At 41.9% G+C, this 22,813-nt stretch overlaps 2 pseudogenes; one reads left to right on the forward strand and one right to left on the reverse strand.

The window, feature by feature from the left end:
• Positions 1 to 313: 313 nt before the first annotated feature.
• LOC135277752 (large ribosomal subunit protein uL6-like) lies at positions 314 to 1,021 on the reverse strand (annotated as a pseudogene).
• A 6,672-nt stretch (positions 1,022 to 7,693) lies between these two features.
• On the forward strand, positions 7,694 to 7,959 carry LOC105706250 (heat shock factor-binding protein 1-like; annotated as a pseudogene).
• The last annotated feature ends 14,854 nt before the right edge of the window (positions 7,960 to 22,813 follow it).

A 22,813-nucleotide genomic window follows, 5' to 3' on the forward strand; every position in this document is an offset into this window, starting at 1 on the left:
AAAAATACAAAAATTAGCTGGGAGTAGTGGCACAGCCTGTAATCCCAGCTACTCTGGAGGCTGAGGTAGTAGAATCATTTGAACCCAAGAGGCAGAGGTTGCAGTGAGCCGAGATTGCACCATTGCACTCCATCCTGGGTGACAAAGTGAGGTCCAGGCAAGGTGCCACATGCCTGTAGTCCCAGAACTTTGGGAGGTAGAGGTGGGCAGATCGCTTGAGCCGAGGAGTTCAAGACCACCCTGGACAACATAGTGAGCCTCATCGCTATTTTAATTTTATTCTAAAAGTAATATTTTTTTTTCAAAATTAATAGGTCTTTTATTGCATCATTTAAGTATCACAAGTAGGTCTTAGCTATGATAGGCATCTTGTTTCTGTAGCTGGACAACTCTAAGGTCTTACTCATCAGCCTGCTGAACAGTTCCTTTTTCAGAGACATAGCTACTATTCAAACATTTCCGGATATTCTTGTTTTTAACTGCTGTAGCTTGCTGAATCAAAGCCGCTGAATTGAAACAAGCTCAATGTCACTTCCTTCAAGGATTAATTCATCTTTCTGGGCTTGAGATACTGAACAAGCAACACCTGGTCTCCTTCGAACCCTGCGGATGTATTTTTCACCCAAGAAATTTCGGATTTCAACAAGAGACCCATTCTCCTGGATAAAGATGTTGATGGGGAAGTGAGCATACGTAGACCTCATCTTGTAACGGAAGCCCAGCGTAACACCCTTGATCATGTTCTGTACATGACTACAAATAGTCCGAACGGTAGCCAGTTCCTTTCGGTTACCCCACCATTTGTCAACCCGGAGCCTCTTTTTTTTCTTTCCAAGAAGACTGAGTTCTACATTGATGTGATTGAAGGCCCTCCGCAGGGTTCTCTGGGGCCCTTCACGATAACTGTGCATCCCTTCAGAGTAATGTCGACATTTTCTGGAATGTCAACAGTCTGATTGCTGAGAATGGTCTTCATTCTCGCAGTAAACGCAGCAAAGAAGGAACGTCTTTCCTCATCACGTACTTGTATCCAGTCTCTAAAAGTAATATTTAGGCCAGACGTGGTGGCTCATGCCTGTAATCCCAGCACTTTGGGAGGCCGAGGCAGGCAGATTACCTGAGGTCAGGAATTCGAGACCAGCCTGACCAACATGGTGAAACCCCATCTCTACTAAAAATACAAAATTAGCCGGGCATGGTGGCACATGCCTGTAATCCCAGCTACTTGGGAAGCCGAGGCAGGAGAATCACTTGAACCCGGGAGGCAGAGGTTGCGGTAAGCCAAGATCACACCACTGTACTCCAGCCTGGGCAACAAGAGCGAAACTTAGTCTCAAAAAAAAAAAAAAAAAAGTAATATTAAAAAAAAAGAGAGATCCTGGTATTTGCAACAACATGGATGAAACTGGAGGACATTATGTTAAATGAAATAAGCCAGGCACAGTGAGACAACCTTCTCGTGTTCTCACTTATTTGTGGGAGCTAAAAATTAAAACAATTGAACTCTTGGAGATAGGGAATAGAACAATGATTATCAGAGGCTGGGAAGGGTGGTGGGTAGCAAGGGGGGATGTTAATGGACACAAAAAAATTATTAGATAGAATGAAGATCTAGTTTTGTTTTGTTTTGTTTGTTTTGTTTTATTTGAGACAGAATCTCGCTCTTACCACCCAGGCTGGAATGCAGTGGCTCAATCCCGGCTCACTGCAACCTCCGCCTCCCGATTTCACGCAATTCTCCTGCCTCAGCCTCCTAAGTAGCTGAGATTACAGATGCCTGCCACCATGCCCGGTTAATTTTTGTACTGTAAGTAGAGACGGGCTTTTGCCATGTTGGCCAGGATGGTCTCAAACTTCTGCCCTCAGGTGATCCACCCACCTCGGCCTCTCAAAGTGCTGGGATTACAGGTGTGAGCCACCGTACCCTGCCGAAGATCTAATTCTTGATAGTACAACAAAGTGACTACAGTCAATAATAATTCATTGTGCATTTAAAAATAACTAAAAGTATAATTGAATTATTTGTAACACAAAGAAAGGATAAATGCTTGAAGTGATGCATATCCTGTTTACCCTAATGTGATTATTATGCATTGCAAACCTGTATCAAAGTATCTCACATACCTCATGATTATATACACCTACTCTGTACCCACAAACATAAAATATATTTAAAAAATTGGTAAAGGGAGTGACATGGAGTGAGAAGAGGGAAAGGCATCATAGCCCAGGGCTGTGGAACTACAGATTAATGGCGTTCAGTCTCAGAAGTACCTCCACACTAGCTGGCAATTCTTTGTTCCCAGCAAACTCCCACTCCTCTTAGCATGGTGACTCCCGTGTCTCAAACTTACTCTCTACTCTCTTCTCCTTCCTTCCTTCGCATTCTCAGCCAACAATCTCACCCCCATTTCGAGAGAAAATGAAACCTCCAAACAAAATGTTCTCAGTCTCTGCCACTGACCGCTCTCCCCGTGGAGGCCGCCCATCCTTTCTTCCTGTCTTTCAGTGGGAACCTGAGGGGGCCTTCCTCATCCCACGCTCGCTCCTCCCCTGCACTTGGGATCCTGCCCCTCCTGCCTCCTTAGAGTTTCGTTCCTCTGAACTTCCCTTCTTTTTTGCACGCCTCTGACTACTCTTTCTCTGCCTCCTTTTCTGTCAACATTTAAACATGATTTCCCACTCCATATAAAATCCACCCATTCTCAACCCTTCAAGCCAGCAAGGTATGGGTCTGCCTTTCACTTCAGAGACAAGTGTTCTACACAGTTACTTCATTTGTTCAGCAAATCTTAATACTTGTGTCTGCGAGTGTCGACTACATGCCAGGCTTTGTTTTAAGTACTAGGGATTTGACAAAAAACACAGCGGACAAACCTCCTTCCCACATGGAACATCTGTTCTAGCAACGAGCTGTAACCATATTCATTTCCAATTCATGTCACTATTCAACATCATCTGGCTTCTACCTCTTCTGTCTTTTGAAAACTGCTTTTGCCAAGATCACTAATGATCTCCTTGTAAATCACACAGAAATATTTCAGTTTTCATGTGACTGGACCCAGGTTTTGCAGCATTGACGTGACTGACTCCCCCTCCATGAAATTTGAGGCCCTTTAGGGTGATATCTAGCCCCGATTACCAATTTTTAATGGCTGACCATCACTTTTAAGATAAGGTTTTAAATCCCCAACTGTTGATAAGGCCCTTACTGATGGATTTTCTGCTGTCCTCTCTAGCTTCAACTCTCACCATAGTCTCGGTCTACCATTCTTGGTTTCAAACATCCAGATTCCTCTGAGATTCCCTGGAAGTGCCAGGCATCCCTCCTCTTCTTCTTCTGGCTCATCCCAACTCACCCTACAGACCTCAGCTTTGGCATCCCTTTACTCTGGGAGCCCTGAGCTCCAACTTTGAACTTGAAGCCATTCTAATGTGCTTCTATAAGAATCTCTAATTATACATCTGTTAGTACTTATCACAGTATGTTACCCTCACAGTTTACCTGTCTGAATCTCCCCAGAATATATAAAACCCAAAAGAGTAGAGACTCTTTTTCCTTTTTCTTTCTTTCTTTCTTTCTTTCTTTCCTTCTTTCTTTCTCTTTCTTTCTCTTTTCTTTCTTTCTTTTTCTTTATTTCTCCTTCCTTCCTTCTTCAGAATATATTCTTCTGTTAAGAAACTATTCTTTATTCAAGACATATTTCTAGCATAGTGTCTGGCATAGAGAAGTTCCTTAATAATTACTCATTGAATTAAGATCATATGTACTGGTAAGACGAGTGGCTCATTCCTGTAATCTCAGTACTTTGGGATACAGAGGTGGGACAATTGCTTGAGGCCAAGAACTGGAGACCAGCGGGCAATACAGTGAGACCCTGTCACTAAAAACCACTTTATTTTTTAGTTAGCCTAATGTGGTGGTATGTGCCTGTGGTCTAAGCTGCTCAGGAGGCCAAGGTGGAAGGATCACTTAAGCCCAGGAGTTTGAGGTTGCTATGAGCTGTGATCATGTCACTGTACTCCAGTCTGGGGGACAGAAACTCTATTTCAAGAAAAAAAATTGTAATTTAAAAAAGATTATATTTATTGAAGGCCACAGTGCCTTTATGCCAGGCACTGTGCTGCGTGCTTTACAAATAGTATGTTACACAAGTCTCATAAAAACACTTCAATAATTTTTATGATCTGGAAACTGGGCCACAAAAAGGTAAAATAACCTTCTCCCTATTGTTTATATCTGTGGTTGCCCATAGCCCAGTAATGAACAATTTCAACAAAAGAAAGCACCAACTGAAAGCCAGAATAAAATACTTAGTAAAGGCTGGTCACCGTGGTTCATGCCTGTAATCCCAGCACTTTGGGAGGCTGAGACTTTGGGATCACTTGAAGCCAAGAAGAGTTCAAGACCAGCCTGGCCAACATGGACAAATCCTGTCTCAACTAAAAATAGAAAAATTAGCTGAGTGTGGTGGCAGGCACCTGTAATCCCAGCTACTCAGAAGGCTGAGGCAGGAGAATTGCTTGAACCTAGGAGGTGGAGGTCGTATTATGATGTTTTAACATGTTTAAAAACCTTTCTGGTTTGGGAGAGACTGGCCCCCTCTGGGCTGGAAATTTATCTCTTTTTTTGTTTCTTTTGAGACAGGGTCTTGCTCCAGGCTGGAGTGCAGTGGCAAGATCATGGCTCACTGCAGCTTTGAACTACTGGGCTCAAGCTATCCTCTTTCCCCAGCCACCTGAGTAGCTGGGACTACAGGCACACACCATCATGCCCCAGCTATATTCTTAATTTTGTAGAGATGCGGTCTTGCTATGCTGCCCAGGCTGGTTTTGAATTCCTGGCTTCAAGCAATTTTTTTTTCCTTTTTTTTTTTTTAAGATGGGGTTTCACCATGTTGGTCAGGCTGGTCTCGAACTCCTGACCTCAGGTGATCCACCCACCTCGGCCTCCCAAAGTGCTGGGATTACAGGCATGAGCCACTGTGCCCAGCCAGGTCAGCCCCCTTTTAAGGAGCTTTCCAAGAACCCCTACGCTGTTTATATCTTTTGTTTACATCTCATCTGCTAGAACTCTATTGGATGATAGCTCTACCTGTAAAAGAGGCTGGAAATACAGCTGAGGACATTGCCACAACTAAAAAATAAAAGGGTTTCTACATTTAAGGAAGAAAGGGAACTTAGATTTAGATAGGCAAACTGAAATTTCTGGCACAGATGGAGTTACTGGGAGAGGAACCATAATCTTTTCCCAAATCAACACTCACCATGTTTTGGTGTTTTGCCTGTTTACCTAACAAGTTCAATACCATGTCCAATGGTCAATTCTCAGGGAAGAATATTAGAAGAATATCTGAGTATCTTCCCTATCCTTTTGTCAGAAAATTGTTAGTAGTTCCAATCTACCTGAGACAGAAAGCTCTGTCCTTCAACACCTTGTGAATGTTTCTATGTTCTGACTCTAGAAGCATCTAAAATAATCGAGAATGGACTATTCTGGCCAGACGTGGTGGCTCACACCTGTAATCCCAGTACTTTGGGAGGCTGAGGCGGGTGGATCACCTGAGGTCAGGAGTTCGAGACCAGCCTGGTCAACATGGTGAAACCCTGTCTCTACTAAGAATATAAAATTAGCCAGGCATGGTGGTGCATGCCTGTAGACCCAGCTACTTGGAAGGCTGAGGCACAAGAATCACTTGAACCCAAGAGGCGGAGGTTGCAGTGAGCTGAGATCGCACCACTGCACTCCAGCCTGGGTGACAAAGCATGACTCTGTCTTAAAATAATAATAATAAAGAATGGACTATTCAATCCTAAAATCATACTATATGTGACTATCTATACATATTCCATGAAACTTTGCTTACAAAGAAAAAAATACATATTCCATTGCCATCTCAAATTATGCTTGACAGCTTCTGGTCTAAGATGGCAGAAACAAAAGAGAACAAGAAGGGTGTGGTCAGCAGGTGTGAGCACACGACAAATTCTGGGGTCACAGAAAACACAAACACAGCCAAATACTGCAGTGGAAAAGTAAGGGAGTTCAGCCAGACAAAACTCCTGAGAGTTTTCAGGTTCTGAATGAACATGTCTAAAGTGGCCTGGAGCCTCAATCCCAGGAGTTCAAGGCCAGCTTGTGCAACATAGCAAGATTCTGTCTCTTTGGGAAAAAAAAATATGTATATATCATTTCATCAGCAGAATTTGTTTTTAAAAGAACACAAAAATAAATAAGCAAATAAAGTTAAGTGGCCTGGAAGAAAAACAAAAAAGGCCAGGCCAGGCGTGCTGGCTTACACCTGTAATCTCAGCACTTTGGGAGGCCAAGGCAGGCGGATCACCTGAGGTCAGGAGTTCAAGACTAGCCTGGCCAACATGGTGAAAACCTGTCTTTAAAAAAAAAAAAAAAAAGCCAAAAGAAGGATCTAAGTACAATTTTGACCATGGTAAAGCTACCTCAGTCAGTGTCACACAACCTGCCCCTTCCATCTTCTCATATCCCAATCTTCATTTATATGGGCACTGGCACTTTGCTTACAGGGGTTAAATAAAGAAAAAGTCCCTAGAAAATTTTTTTTAAATAACTGGGCTGGGTAAGATGGCTCACACTCATAATCTCACCACTCTGGGAGACCAAGGTGTGAGGATCAGTTGAGTCCAAGAGTTTGAGACTAGCCTGGGCAACAAAGCGAAATCCTGCCTCTACTTTAAAAGAAAAAAATCAACAGGGCATGATGGTGCACATCTGTAGAACCAGCTACTTGGCAGGCTCAGATGGGAGGATCGCTTGAGCCCAGGAAGTTTGGATTACAGAGAGCCATGATCCTGCCACTGAACTACAGTCTGGGTGACAGTGTGAGAGACCGTCTCTCAAAAAATAATAATAATAATAATAATAATTGTACAAATTACCCAGAGGGGCAGGGTACAGTTGTTCATGCCTATAATCCCAGAACTTTGAGAAACCAAAGCAGGAGGATTGCTTGAGGTCAGGAGTTTAAAACTAGCCTTTTTTAAAAAAAAATTTAGGGTTTGGTGGCCTGAGCCTGTCATCCTAGCTACTCAGGAGGCTGAGAAGAAAAATCATTTGAGCCTAGGAGTTTGAGGCTGCAGTGAGCTATGATTGTGCTACTGCATTCCGGCTTGGGTGACAGAATGAGATCTTGTCTCTAATTAAAAAAAAAAAAAATTAGATTATTTAGAGGGAATAGGACCTCTATGATGGGAAGAGGCCACAGAGTAAAGTCCTCCCCATTCTCGTATCTGGACATTCCATGTCCCAGATTAAAGGCTGCTCCTGCAAAAAGTAAAGTCTGCCTAACCAAAAAATCTTGTCCATATACACAGAGTCTACTGGGAAACAACCATAAAAAAACATAACAGAGAAAACTCAAGCTGGCTACTTAGAAAAATTAAGCCGTGCTACACTGTCTAATCAAACTCACTAGAAGGGTCATGCAACATGGATTACATAAAAACATAACCCAAAAATGCCAACATAGCACTGTGAAATTCCTGAACTTGGCCAATACCCTATAAATTTAAGAAGACGGTTCTTCTTCCCACTAGCAAATCCATACTTGTTCCTGAAATAAATGAACAGCTCCCTCACTACATATCTCCTTCCATTTTACACAAAGAACTTAAGGTCCCAGAATAGGTTAAAAAATGTTTGTCAATCACTGCCAAGATGGGCACCAGGGATATAGCCAAGACTGACCCCAAGACTGCGCAGGGGCTCACTTCAGTGGTGCAGACAGTCCTGTAGCAGATGCAAGACAAATTTCAGACCATGCCTTACCGGAACATTGGGAGAATTGATGATATGAGTAGTTGCATTGATGATCTGGAGAAGAACATCACAGATCTTATGACATAGCTGGGATGGAAGAACTGGAAGGTGATAACACAATACCTGCCACACAAGAGTTGAAAATTGCTAATAATTTATACTGAAATCTGGAACACCATTTTTTCCAAGCCAAGAGAAGATCGAATGACTTTTTGCAGCCAACTACTACATGTAGACAGATTTTATATTATAAAATGTGTGCATTCTTATCACATAAAATATAGTTAGTCTATAGAGTGATTTACCCCCCAGTTTCTTAAATATGGTATCTTCACATCTTGGACCTTGGTCAATTATGCTATTAACTACTAAACACTAAAACTTTGGCAGTTCCTGGAAAAAAAAAAAAAAACAGTTTTACTTTCCCAAATTCCTATTCTTCTTTAACCCAACTGGAGGTCACACTCTGGTACTTGGGTTGAGTCTTCTCCTTGCTTCAACATCTTGCATCAGCCTCCACCGAGACTGGAGTTGGAATAACTTAAGCGTCTGCTAAGCTAGACTGCTTCAACCCCAGTGTCTCGTGTGTTTCAGCCCTTCACCCAGTGAGTTCAGAAATCCTTAAAGAAATCTCCAGAACAAAATATAAGGAAATCTCCAGAACAAAATGCAATAACTATAGTGCTTACATCTCAGCACCCACACATCCCTAACAGCATTTTTTAAGTCAAAGCATGTATTACATATATTATGACCTAAATCCACATCATCATTGCCAGCCATGGATTATAGCAGATATAGTATTAATATTATTGAGTGAAAGAATATAGATTGTGGAAAACAGTAAAAGCATTCTTATTATTTATAAATTAGCATGGGCTATTTGAAGAAATAATTTGTATCAGCCAACCAAGTTCAGCCTAGTACCAAAACAGGCCAAAAGACCCGCTTTGGCCCTTTCTCTCTAAGCATTTGCATCTCAGATTTTTCCAGACCAGAGGGGAAAACCCATTCAGTGAAAAACAGCAGCAACAAAAAGCTTATCCAACAAAAAGTTCTGTTCTGAAAGACAGAAAAAGAGGGCTGGAATTTTCTAAATAATTTCCAGAGACTGGCTTCTTCCTCCTCAGGCCTGGGGAATAGCAGGGCCAGCTTACTTCACCTGGTGTTAGAAGAGAAGAAACCCACAGAATGCCAAAGAGCCCACCCAAGACATGATAGAAATCAAAGTGGTAGTTACTTGCAGGAATGGGTCTTAACTGAAAAAGTGCTCTAGAAAACTTTTCAGTGTTGTGAAAAGATTGTCTATTTTGATCTGAGTAGTGATTACGTGTGGGTATACATAGGCATACATTCATCAACCCATTCATTTAAGATTTGTGCATATCACTGCCTGTAAATTATACTGCAAGAAAAAAAAGGAAAAACATTCTCACACACATGCAAAAAAAAAAAACTTTCGCCAAATAAGAAACACCCCAGCCTTTCCCCAGTTTTCTAGATGACTAGAAGTGATTGATTCCAAAGAGAGAATAAAGGGACACCAGAAAGAGGAAGACAATGATCTCCAAGCTGAATTGTCCCCATCTCCATGAAATCTCATGGAAGGAAAAGTATCTCAATGAAAGAGAGGCAAAGAAATAATCAGGGTTCTTCTAAGAGGAAACATCCTACACTCTCAGCATCAAAACTTGGGTCTCATGAAAGACAATGCATTCAGAAAGTCGTCACCTTAAGGTGCACTGTGACGTTAAATCCCTTCTTTAAAAACAACGTGTACTCCTCTAGGGAAACCCAGTAAACCTTACAAGTCCAGAAGAGCCATTCTAGCCTTTGAGCAATCCCTGCCTGAAAGCACAGTTGCACAATCACAGTTCAATGAATCTGAGCCATAGATTCATCGTCAGGGATACGCCAAATGATTTTCAATTGACAAGTATCCTCACATCAGTTAAATTGAGGAAATAATCCTTTGAAGACATCAGTTAAGGCTTAAAAACAGAAAAGAGCACAAGAAAAAAATGTATTAGATATTTTTAAATCTTAAGGCACTGCCATACCCGCATACCCCATGCATGGGTGGGAGGGTGGTATTTCCGTCTCCAGCCTGCCCTTTGCCTCCTCACACACAAACCACCACCTCCACTCAGGCAGGTGGAGTGCTCTGTGTTCCTTGACTGGGAAGGAGGATGTGCTGGCAGGTAACAAACTTTAAAGGAGTTCCTTATTGAATTGGGATTTTAAAACTTAGGTCAGGCAGTTGGGATAGGGGAGCAGAAAAAAAAAAATGAAAAAATAAAGAAAACTTAGTGGTGCAGAGGTCAGAAAGAAGCCATGATACATATGGCATACTGGGGAAAATACACGAGTAAAAGGGGAATGTCCCAGTCTTACCTCTCCTCTTTACAGTCTTCAACCTCTAGACTAGAAAAGAGTCCTCAGCCTCAAGAAAGAGTTTATCTTGCTTCAGTGGAAACAGAGAAGTGTTAATAGAGAATCTAATGGGTCCCCAAAAGAGGAAACTTGCCTCCAGTTCTTGGGCTGTGTAGTTGACATAAACTAACTCCATCTTAGAAAAAGACTCCATTTCAGATTTCATAGAGCACTTTGCCAACAAGGATGTTTTGTTTAACAAACAAATAAAAAGAAAAAGACTGCAGGCAACCAGATAAGAGCACAAACAAGCACACTCTTCCACTATCAGTTCTTGCCAGAGGACTCTGACTCTTCTTTATAGTCAAAGTCCTCTGGGATAGTCACAGAGTCCTCTGGCAAGAACTGATAGTGGAAGAGTGTGCTTGTTTGTGTCCTTATCTGGTCTAGTTGCGAGACCAAAGGGATACCAGGGCCAGACCAGGACTCTTGTCTTCTTAGCTACCCCTCAACTAGGTCATTAATCCTTTCTTCTATCTCTTTTTCCTCTTGATGTTAAATGCTACTTTGCATGTCGTGGAATGTTTAACCTAAAGCATTTCTATATTGATTAAATATACTGTCGCGTATGGTTTGCAATATCAACTGATTCGTGGCATGGCTTAAGCCATGTAGTTCCATGTAACTCATGGACTGGAATAGCATTAACAAAAGCCTGACATTGTGGAAAGACACACACATGTGTGGACGTGTTTGTCTCTAATCTTGCACCACCCATGACTGGCTGAGGTCTACGATGGAGTCAAAATCCCTAGATAGGCTGGTGGTCTCTGGAAGGAAAAAAAAAAAAAAACAAAAAAACTGACCCCATTGCTAGGGCAGAGGCTCTGAAGAGAAATGACCGCATGGTGTGCCTGGGCAGATGGTACCAGATACAATGGCTTAGGCTTCCCTGTGCCCTGAACAGCATGACAGCAGGATAATTTCCATGCCCTCCCCACTCCCAGAGATGCTAAAAGCAGTACAAAGAGCGATGAAAATAAAGGGGCTGTGGAAATGGGAATGTGGATCGTCTAGGCAATTGTATGCTTTATCATCTGAGGACCAGAGAGGATGACAGCTATTCCAGTGGACACCAGTGTCAGCAGATGACATCAAAAACCACATTGACCTCCCCCTCCCCCTCAGCAACCCAGCTGTGGTCACTGTTAGCCCACAGGACACTCTTGCGGAAATTAGAAAAAGACATCTGTAAAGTATGTGCTGCTTAGAGAATGAAGTGCAGATGAAATGTCAGCCCCCTTGGCTCCCTGCCCCACCTCTACCTCTAAGCCATATGGCATAATATTTGAGAAACAAATCTCAAGGCTGGGCTTAGTGACTGGTGCGGGTAATCCTCACACTTTCCAAAGCTAAGGCAAAGCAACATGAGGAGATCCCATCTCTACCAAAAAAAATTAGCCAGGCATGGTGGTGCATGCCTGTGGTCCCAGCTACTTGGGAGATTGAAGCGGGAGAATCACCTGGGTCTGGGAGGTTGAGGCTGCAGTGAGCCATGACTGCACCCACTGTACTCCAGCCTGGGTGACAGAGCCAGACCCCATCTTAAAAAAAAATAATAGAAATAGACCTCAGGTGGTCTGGCCTTTAGACCTGTTTCACACCACCTCCAAACCTGGCTGAACAGTGAACAAGTGGTACTATGTGCAGTGGCTCACACCTGTAATCCCAGCACTTTGGGAGGCTGAGGCAGGCAGATCACTTGAACTTGGAATTCTTAGTCCAGCCTGGGCAACGTGGCAAAAGTCCGTCTCTACAAAAAAAAAAAAGGACACAAATTAGCTGGGCATGGTGGTGCATGCCTGTCCTCCCAGCTACTTGGGAGGCTCAGATGAGAGAATCTCTTGAATCCAGGAGGTTGAGGCTACATTAAGCTGTGATTGTGCTGTGGCACTCCAGCCTAGGCAACACAGTGAGATACTGTCTCAAAAGAAAAATAAAAAATTTAAATTTAAACTTTAGTAAAAATAAATAAATAACAAAATGACTGTAAACATGGGTAAAGTTATTAGGTAACAGGTTCCATGCGAAGCCTATAATGCTTAGATTTTAAAAGGCTTACTTAGTCTATTTATATCACCACAATTAAAAAGACTTTCCAGATGAGCAGCTGTGAGCTATAAGAAGGTATCTATTTCTGCTTCACTGATATTACCTGTCAGATATTTTTTATATACCTTTTCCTTATTTATAGAGGAAATCCTTATTTATTTATTTATTTATTTTTGTATTTTTGTATTTTTTGCAGAGACAGGGTTTTGCCATATTGCCCAGGCTGGCTTCGAACTCCTGGGCTCCAGCCATCCTCCTGTCTTGGTCTCCCAAAGTGCTGGGAGTATAGGCATGAGCTACCATACCCAGCCTAAAAACGCATTTTTAATTTTTCTAAATTACTTTGTTGTGTAAGTTTTTATTGTATGCAGCATTCAGTTGAGCTTGATTTTGTGATCAAATCTATTATCAGGTACTGTCAATGTATGATCATTATGTCTTTCTAATGAATTGACTCTTTTATTATTATGAAATCTCCTCCTTCGCCTCTAGTAATACTTTGTCTTGAAGCCTATCATTGTTGATATTGATATAGCCATTCCATCCTTTGTACGCTTACTACATGCATGATACACCCTTTTCTATGCGTTTGCTCTCAACCTGTCTGCGTCTTTATATTTACAGTCGTTCATGGTAAACAGCATATAGCTGAGTATTGCTTCTTAATTCATTTTGATAATCTAATCTCTGCTTGCTCTCTCTCTCTCTCTCTCTCTTTTTTTTTTTTTTTTTTTTTTTTTTTTTTTTTTTTTTGAGGCAGAGTTTCGCTCTTCTTGGCCAGGCTGGAGTGCAATGTTGCGATCTCGGCTCACCGCAACCTCCGCCTCCCAGGTTCAAGCGATTCTCCAGCCTCAGCCTCCCAAGTAGCCAGAATTACAGGCATGCGCCACCACCCCAGTTAATTTTGTATTTTTAGTAGAGATGGGATTTCTACATGCTAGTCAGGCTGGTCTCAAACTCCCAACCTCAGATGATAGGCCCGCCTTGGCCTCCCAAAGTGCTGGGATTATAGACGTGAGCCACTGCACCCAGCCCACTGCTCTCTTTTTTTTTTTTTTCTTTTTCTTTTTTTTTTTTTTTTGAGACGGAGTTTCGCTCTTGTTACCCAGGCTGGAGTGCAATGGCGCGATCTCGGCTCACCGCAACCTCTGCCTCCTGGGTTCAGGCAATTCTCCTGCCTCAGCCTCCTGAGTAGCTGGGATTACAGGCGTGCGCCACCACGCCCAGCTAATTTTTTTGTATTTTTAGTAGAGACGGGGTTTCACCATGTTGACCAGTATGGTCTCGATCTCTTGACCTCGTGATCTACCCGCCTCGGCCTCCCAAAGTGCTGGGATTACAGGCATGAGCCACCGCGCCCAGCCACTGCTCTCTTTTTTAGCTTTTTTAGTTAGTTATTTCGTTTGTTTGTTTGTTTGTTTGTTTGTTTGTTTGTTTGTTTGTTTTGCAACAGGGTCTCACTCTGTCTCCCAGGTTGGAGTGCAGTGGTGCAATCTCAGCTCACTTCAGTCTCAACCTCCCAGGCTCAAGTGACTCTATCACCTCAGCCTCCCGAGTAGCTGGGATTACTGGTGCAGGCCACCATAACCAGCTAATTTTTGTATTATTTGTAGAGACAAGGTTTTGCCTTGTTGCCCAGGTTGGGCTCAAACTCCTGAGCTCAAGTGATACACCCTCCTAGGCTTTCCCAAGTGCTGGGATTACAGGTGTGAGCCACTGCACCCAGCCAATCACTGCTTTTTAATTGCAGTGTTTAGACTGTTAACATCTAATATAATTATAAACATGATTGGGTTTAGGTCGACCGCTTTATTGTTTCCTGTTTGTCCCCTCTGTTTTTTGTTTCATGTTTTCTGCCTTCTTTTAGATTACTGGAATATTTTTTAGAATTTCATTTAAATCTGTCTATGGGCTTATAAACCCTCTCTTTGCATTGATTTTTAGTGGTTATGGTAAAGATTGAAATATACATCTTTAAATTTTTCCCTCTACCTAGAGTTAACATCCACTTCATGTAAAATGTAGAAACCTTACACCATGCAGATCCATTTACCACCGCCATCCTTCATTCTATAGCTGTCATAAGTTTATATCTGCATTCTTTATAAGCCCCATATAATAATGCTATAGTTTGTGGCTTAAGTAGTAAAATGTATTTTAAGAAACTGAGAGAAAAAATGTATATTTACTCAGATATTTTTAATTTGTTCATTTTTCTCACAAAATAATAGAAAGGAACAACAGAGGCAGACAGTCCCAGGATTGATGCAATGGCTCAACAGTCATTAAAGACTAGAAACTTTTTATCTTCCTATTCTAACTATTCAAACTAACATCAAATTAGTTTGGTCTGCAGGCTTGTCCCTCCTTAGCCATATTATGCCAGTAGCATTTCAGGAAGCATCACCTGTAGATATACCTGTGTCCGAGTGTTTCATTCAACGCTTTCCAAGAAGTACCCTGGCAGGACCCAAGCCCATGCCTTTGAATAAGAAATTGAGGAAAGCATCTGGCATTGTGAGTGTTTTCATCCTGTGTCCTGAGAAATGGGAATAGCAATGGCTGTTGTGTAGATAATCAACAGCTACTGCCAAAACCCCTTACTTCTATCTATTGGTGGTGGTTCCTGACACCGCTGTATTTAGAAAAATTGAAGACTTGGTTTAGAAGAGCTAAAGACTGGTCAATATGCAATATCTGCCATACATATAGAAAAGAATGGTGGGATATTGTCCATTCATTGGCTGAGAATGTCTCACACAATTCTGGAAGTATTGCCCTCAACACTAAATCTGTCAAGCCCTCAGTGCTTTAGAAATTCACTGCCTAAATTTAAACTTTAGTGTTAGTACACACTACTACCTAAGATGCTCACCTGCCTCTAGAACTCTCCCTGTCCATTGATGACTCAACTTTTACACTCAACTTTAGATTCAACCATACACAATTTCATATTAGTTATTAGTTCCAAGCCCAGTCTAATCTAAACTGAACGATTACTAGCATTTCAACATAAATCTACATAAGATTGTCCACCACTACCCCACCCTGCCCCATACCCCAGGATACACCTAAAGAGCAAAGTTTAGCATAAAGTAATTAATGGTGATTTTTTTGGTCAATTTTAATGAAGATCATTTTTGATAGAGGAAATTTCCTAAAGACCCTCAAATTACTCTGTATTTTCCAAATCAATACTGATTAAGGACAGATTTGAAACTGCTATAGAATATTTTTAATATTTAGCAACTGGTCTGCTATATCCTAGAGCCAGAAAACTGCGACATTTTTATCAGTAAATGCATATAATCAAAGCTAACAATTGCTAATTCAAACATCGGATAATACTGCTTGCTTGCTTTTTCTTTCTCTCTTTCTCTTTCTCTTTCCCTCTCTCCCACCCTCCTTCCTTCCTTTCTTTCTTTCTTTCTTTCTTTCTTCCTTTTTCTTTCTTTCTTGATATGGTCTCACTCTGTTTCCCAGGCTGGAGTGCAGTGTCACAAACACAGCTCACTGCAACCTCAACCTCCCAGGCTCAAGTAATCGTACTGCCTCAGCCTCCCAAGGAGCTGGGACCACAAGTGCATGTCACCATGCCTGGCTAATTTTTAAATTTTTTGTAGAGATAGGGTCTTTACTTGTTGCCCAGGCTGGTCTCAAACTCCTGGGCTCAAGCAATCCTCCCACCTGGGCCTCCCAAAGTGTTGGAATTACAGGCATGAGCTACCACAACCAGCCTCAGTGATGGTTTAAGTCAAATTAGTAAACAAGTCATATCAGCTGATAAACTTAATGTTGAACTCACCTATGTTGGCCTAGCTTTAGCTAAAACATAATATCACCCATAATATATAATAACCATAATACATATCTTCTTCTTAATTACGTGTTTTCTTCTTCTTGAGAATTCTTTTGTGTGTGTGTGTGTGTGTGTGTGAGAGAGAGAGAGAGAGAGAGAGAGACAGTTTTGCTCTTACTGCCCAGGCTGGAGTGCAATGGCACCATCTCAGCTTACCGCAACCTCCACCTCCCAGATTCAAGCAATTCTCCTGCCTCAGCCTCCTGAGTAGCTGGGATTACAGGCATGTGCCACCACCCCTGGCTAATTTTGTATTTTTAGTAGAGACAGAGTTTCTTCATGTTGGTCAGGCTGGTCTCAAACACCCGACCTCAGGTGATCCACCCGCGTCAGCCTCCCAAAGTGCTGGGATTACAGGCGTGAGCCACCGTGCCCAACCGACAATTCTTTTACTATATGTTTTAGAGAGGAAAAATAAAAGTTTTGTTTTGGGGGAAGTTAGAAATTACATATTCTTTTATTTTATTTACTTATTTATTTATTTATTTATTTGTAGAGATGGGATCTCACTTTGTTGCCTAGGCTGATCTCAAACTCCTGGACTCAAGCAGTTCTTCCGTCTTGGCCTCCCAAAGTGCTGGGATTACAGATGTGAGCCACCAAACCTGGACCCATCTTATATTTTAATTAAGGTTTTGCAAATGACAAGAAAACAGGGAAGGTATAATGGAACATAATGAAGTAAGTTTCCTAAAAATTAGAACCTAAGTGTATAGAATATTGAAATAGCATTGACCTCCTGTCCCTCTCCACACCCCTTGATAGGGTGTCAGTCAGTATTTGGTAAAACACCCACCCAAACCACTGTAGGTATTTTAAGCAGAAAGAAACTGAATACAAAGAATTGGGTCCTGAGAAAGTTTTTGGGACAGCTTGTGCAAAGGGCTCTAGGCTGAGTCTTTAAGAATGATTCCTGGAATATTACAGAATGGATCTGCTAACTCTGAACTATCTCTGAGGCTACCACTGGAGTGAGTGAGTCAAAAACACACCACTACAGCTATGATGCAGAATCAGGGATGCTAGAATCACATCACTGCCACTACAGCTGCTGGCTCTGCCACAACTGTGAGTCAATATCCACAAAGCAGAAAAATAAACAACAGGAAGCTGCCGCAGAAAAATCTGCTAGCTTTAAGAAAAGAGCCAGAAAGGGCAGGAAGATAACTCCAGCTGCTTTCCTCCTTCCAAACGCGACTGCATCTAACAGACAGACCTAATTTGCATCCAGATCTAGATAGGTAAGTCAATGTAGTTCTCACCTTTTGAGACTAAAGTTTACTTAAAGGCACTCTAGAAGGAGAGTGGAACAGAACTGAACCAGCTGTTCTTTAGTATCTATCACAGACACTGTGTCACCGTCCTAATAAATTGTATCTGTGTATTCCAAAATTACACATTGCCAGAAAAACAGGATGCAAGTTACCCTCCTTTGGGAAATAACTATTTTAAGCAAATCTATTCTATTGAAAGCAGGGGAAAGGCAAGTAGTGTTACCTGGCAACTTGGAATATCAGTTAAATGATTGAGCATACAGTTTCCATTTATTCGTAAGCGAGGGCTACACAATACCAGATTTCCAACTGTTTGATATTCCAAGGAAGGAAGAAAAGGAGTCTGACATGTGCAGGGCTTATTTGATCTGAAAGGAAAGTATTTCAAAACCTGTGCTTCCCCCAAGTTTATTCATTCTCTCTCATGCAAAAAAAAAAAAAAAAAAAAAAAAGGTCCAGGAAGAAGTGCCCTGTGGCTTCCATCACACAAAATTTGAAAACTCTACAAATACTAAATAAAGTATTTCAGGCCGGGCATGATGGCTCATGCCTGTAATCCCAGCACTTTGAGAGACTGAGGCAGATGGATTACCTGAGGTCAGGAGTTCAAGATCAGTCTGGCCAACATGGTGAAACTTCGTCTCTACTAAGGATACAAAAATTAGCCGGGTGTGGTGGCCCATGCCTGTAGTCCCAGCTACACAGGAGTCTGAAACAGGAGAACTACTTGAACCTCAGAGGCAGATGTTGCAGTGAACTGAGATTGTGCCACTGCACTCAAGCCTGGGCAACAGAGCGAGACTCTATGTCAAAAATAAATAAATAAAATGAAGTACTTCAGTAGGCTGAATAATGACCACCCAAAGATATCAGATCTTCATACATAGAGCCTGTAAATTTTACCTTAGATTAGGTCCTTAAATTGAAACTTAGATTAAGACTTGTGCCAGGCACAGTGGCTCACGCCTGTAATCCTAGCACTTTGGGAGTCCAAGGCAGGTGGATCACGAGGTCAGGAGATCGGGACCATCCTGGCCAACATGGTGAAACCCCATCTCTACTAAAACACAAAAAACTAGCCAGGCATGGTGGTGCGTGCCTGTAGTCTCAGTTACTCAGGAGCCTGAGGCATGGAAATTGCTTGGACCTGGGAGGCAGAGGTTGCAGTGAGTAGATATCACACCACTGCAGTCCAGCCTGGTGACAGAGTGAGACTCCATCAAGAAAAAAAAAAAAGAAAAAGACTTGTGAGATAGAGAGATTATCTTGGTTTATCTGAGTGGACCCTAAATGCAATCATATGTATCCTTACAACAGGGAGGCAGAGGGAGCTTTCACACAGACAACACACAGAAGGGAAGGTATTAAGGCAGAGCAGAGAGAGATTTGAAGGTGCTGGCCTTAATGACTAAAGTGATGTGGCCATAAGCTAAGGAATGTCAGCAACCACCAGAAGCTGGAGGAACCAAGGGACAGATTGTTCCCTACAACCTCCAGAGGCAATGAAGCCCTGCCAACACCTTGATTATGGCCCAGTAATATTGATCTTGGACTTCTGACCTCTGGATCTGTGAGAGCATAAATTCACCATTTATTCTTCTTAAAGTCACCAAGTTTATGGTCATTTGATACAGCAGCCACGGGAAACTAATATAAGTAACTGAAATACCAGAGTCTCCTAGCTCTACTAGCATGTTGCCATAGGGCACTAGAGGAAATCAAAATCATTCTCCCATAGTTTGCCCTGCATTTTTACAAGTCAACTAGTACAGTGAAGAATTTAAAAATCAGTTTAGAATCCAATAATGTTGATGGCAAATTTGAGGACTTGATAACTCTGGTCCATACCATCAATAGCCAAATGATTCCAGATCCAAAAGTAAACAACAACAAAATATAAGAGTAAGGTCAGAGAGGGCTGGGCATGGTGGGTCACACCTGTAATTCCAGCACTTTGGGAGGCCAAGGCCAAGGTGGGCAGATCACCTGAGGTTAGAAGTCCAAAACCAGCTTGGCCAACATGGCGAAACACCGTCTTTACTAAAAATATAAAAATTAGTCCAATGTGGTGGCAGGTGCCTACAATCCCAGCTACTTGGGAGGCTGAGGCAGGAGAATCATTAACCTGGGAGGCAGAATTTGCAGTGAGCTGAAATCTCACCACTGCACTCCAGCCCGGGTGACTGAGCAAGAGTCTGTCTCAAAAATAAAAATTTAAATTTAAAAAAAGGTTAGAGAAAGGACCTTTCTGACCTTCCAAACTGCCTAGAAGCCCAGTTTGATGGAAGCGAGGCAGTTTGAGCTTTGAAGCTGGGAGCATTCTCAGCTTTACCCACTCCCAAATGTTGGGCGATGGGCAGTAACTTACCTCTCTGAACCTGAGCTTTCTCACCTGATTCAAGGTGGCAACAGTGAAAATGGAAAAAGAGGCAGAAGTAAAAGGATATACATTTGGATGGATGCAGTAAAAGAAAAGGAGATATTTAGGATGAATGGCAGATTTCTGGCTAGAAAGCCTTGGAAACATGAACTGGAAGGGCTAGAGTCTCAGGCAGGCAGAATTGGGCAGGAAGAGAATGAGTTAAGTTTTTGCCATATGGAATTTGGAGAGCCTACGAAGCATCCATTGGCAGAACGTTCAGGATATGAACCTCATACAGTATAGGAACCAAATGAGAGATCCTGATTTCAGTCTTGATCATATAGGTAAAAGCAGATTTTATGGAAATGAGAGAGGTACCCAGGGGCATATGCACAATGTAAAAGATCTTATACTTTTCCTGACAGTGACCACAGTCAGGTGGTCTTATTCTAGGTGTTCTACAACACTAAGCCCATCCCAAAGGAGAAAAAGTACTTGTCTACATACAAAAAAAAAAAAATGGTGGCCAGGTGTGATGGCTCATGCCTACAATCTCAGCACTTTGGGAGGCCAAAGTGGGCAGATCGCTTGAGGTCAGGAGTTTGAGACCAGCCTGGCCAACATGGCGAAACCCAATCTCTACTAAAAATACAAAAAAAATTTGCTAAACGTGGGAGGTAGAGGTTGCAATGAGTCAAGATTGCACCACTGCATTCCAGCCTGGGTGACAGAGAAAGACTCCATCTCAAAAAAAGAAAGTGGTTATGTGAATATTTGTATAGCCATGTGATAAAGTTTATGCTAGTCATTTAAAATAATTGTTTATGAATACTTATTATAATAGAATAAAACAATGGTTGTATCATAATGTTGAATACAAAAGGCAGAATGTAAATCTGTATATTACAAAAAAAATATGAAGTTCTATCCAGATGCAGTGGCTCATGCCTGAAATTCCAGCACTTCTGAGGGTCAAGGCAGAAAGATCTCGAAGCCAGGAGTTCAAAACAAGCCTAAGCAATATAGCAAGAACCACCTTTCTTAAAAAAAAAAAAAAAATTTAGACGTAGCCTGTAGTTCCAGTACCTGTGGGACTACCCACGTGTAGTCCCAGCTACTCAGGAGGCTGTGGCAAGAGAACTGCTTCAGCCCAGGAGTCTGAGGCTGCAATGAGGCTTCAGATCACCCCAATGCACTCCCGCCTGAGTGAGAGTGAGAACCTGTCTCCAAATATAAATAAATAAATACAATTACATGAAGTTCTAATTGCATTTTCAAACACTCTGGCTTTATTACATCAAAGTAATATTTCAATTCTCTTCTCTGAAAAATCACCCTAAAGTAACAAGGGAAAGAAATTTAAAAACACAAATGCTCTCTTTAATGTATGTAGGAGACAAGTGAAACCCTGAGCCATACTCTCTAAAGAAAGGAAGCCATAGATGAGAAACTGTTGACATTTCCTGGGGCAGGAGCAGAGCTCCTGGGTAGTTGGTGGTAGGTGGTGGGTAAGGCGGCTGCGAGAAGGAAACTAATTTACTAAGGCCAGAAATCTCTGAAATTTCTCCTACTACATTTTGCAGGAAGAGGAAAGCTGAAAATAGAAAAAAATGTTTGAGGCTGGGTGCAGTGACTCATGCATATAAGCCTAGCACTTTGGGAGGCCGAGGTGAGTGGATCACTTGAAGTCAGGATTTCGAGACCAGACTGGCCAACACGGTGAAACTCCGTCTCCACTAAAAATACAAAACTTAGCCAGGCATGTTGGCTCATGTCTCTAATTCCAGCTACTCGGGAGACTGAGACAGGAAGATCATCACTTGAACCTGGGAGGCAGAGGTTGCAGTGAGCCGCCATCACCCCACTGCACACTAGCCTGGCCAATATACGGAGACTCCGTTAGAGTCCCCTCTGGCAACCACCTCTCCCTGTTGAAATCAGGCAACTATCTCTCCCTATATCCACAAGAGACCACTGGTTTTTTGCTGGAAAACTCAAGTTACTAATTTGTTTTTAACTGTGTCCATTATGCCATTCAATCCATCTGTCAAGTTCCTTAAATTACGCCGTGTATATTGTCCATACTCAATATTTCCTACTTTCTTTTGCAACTGTTGATTGCTACTTCATGTTTGTTTGTTGGTTAATTTTTTAAAGGCAGGGTCTCACTATGTTGCCCAGGCTAGAGTACAGTGGCAATATTCCTAGGCACAGTCATAAATCATAGCAGCTTCAAATTCCCAGGCTGAAGTGATCTCCAGCCTCAGCTTCTCAAGTAGCTGAAACTATAGACATGGGCTACCATGCCTGGCTACTGCTGCTTCATGCTTCTATTGTATTTATTTTTCTCTTTGATATTATTATGCTTATTTTAATTTTTTGTTCTATTTGGCAAATTAACCCTGTTTTCTAGCATATAAATTGTTCAGTTTATTGCCTTTCTCTCATAGTACTTGTAGTCCTCAAATATCTCCTTTTTCTCCTATTCCCTTGGGCTCATCATGTCCCCAGATTTCAGCCTGTATCCTTCCCTACACATACACACACACACATACACAAATATACACATACAGACACATACACATACACATACAAACACACACACACCTACACATACACACACATACACACATACACACACACACATACACACATACATACACACATATACACATACACACATAAAAACACACACATACATACACAAAAAAACACACATGTGCACACATACACACATACACATACACATACACATACACATACACATACGCTGCTAACCCTGGAGTTTATGTAGGGGGATGATTGAAAGGGAACAGAGAGCTTTGGATTTTATAATCTGATCTCTACCACTTCCTGCTTTTAACCCCCACCTGTCCCCCAGCAAAAACTCTAAGCACCTCTCTTCCCAGTTTCTAATCTTTTGATGGTTATCTGCCAACATTGAAATTGCTTCACCCATTGGGCTGGCGGTCAAAAGCAAAAGATCACTTCAGGACTGCTCTTTCTCTTAGTCTATTATTATCTGTTCTCCTCTCCTG

This window comes from Aotus nancymaae, unplaced genomic scaffold, assembly GCF_030222135.1.
Source record: "Aotus nancymaae isolate 86718 unplaced genomic scaffold, 86718_ANA_hifiasm-v0.15.2.pri h1tg000033l, whole genome shotgun sequence".
In the NCBI taxonomy this organism is placed as follows: domain Eukaryota; kingdom Metazoa; phylum Chordata; class Mammalia; order Primates; family Aotidae; genus Aotus; species Aotus nancymaae.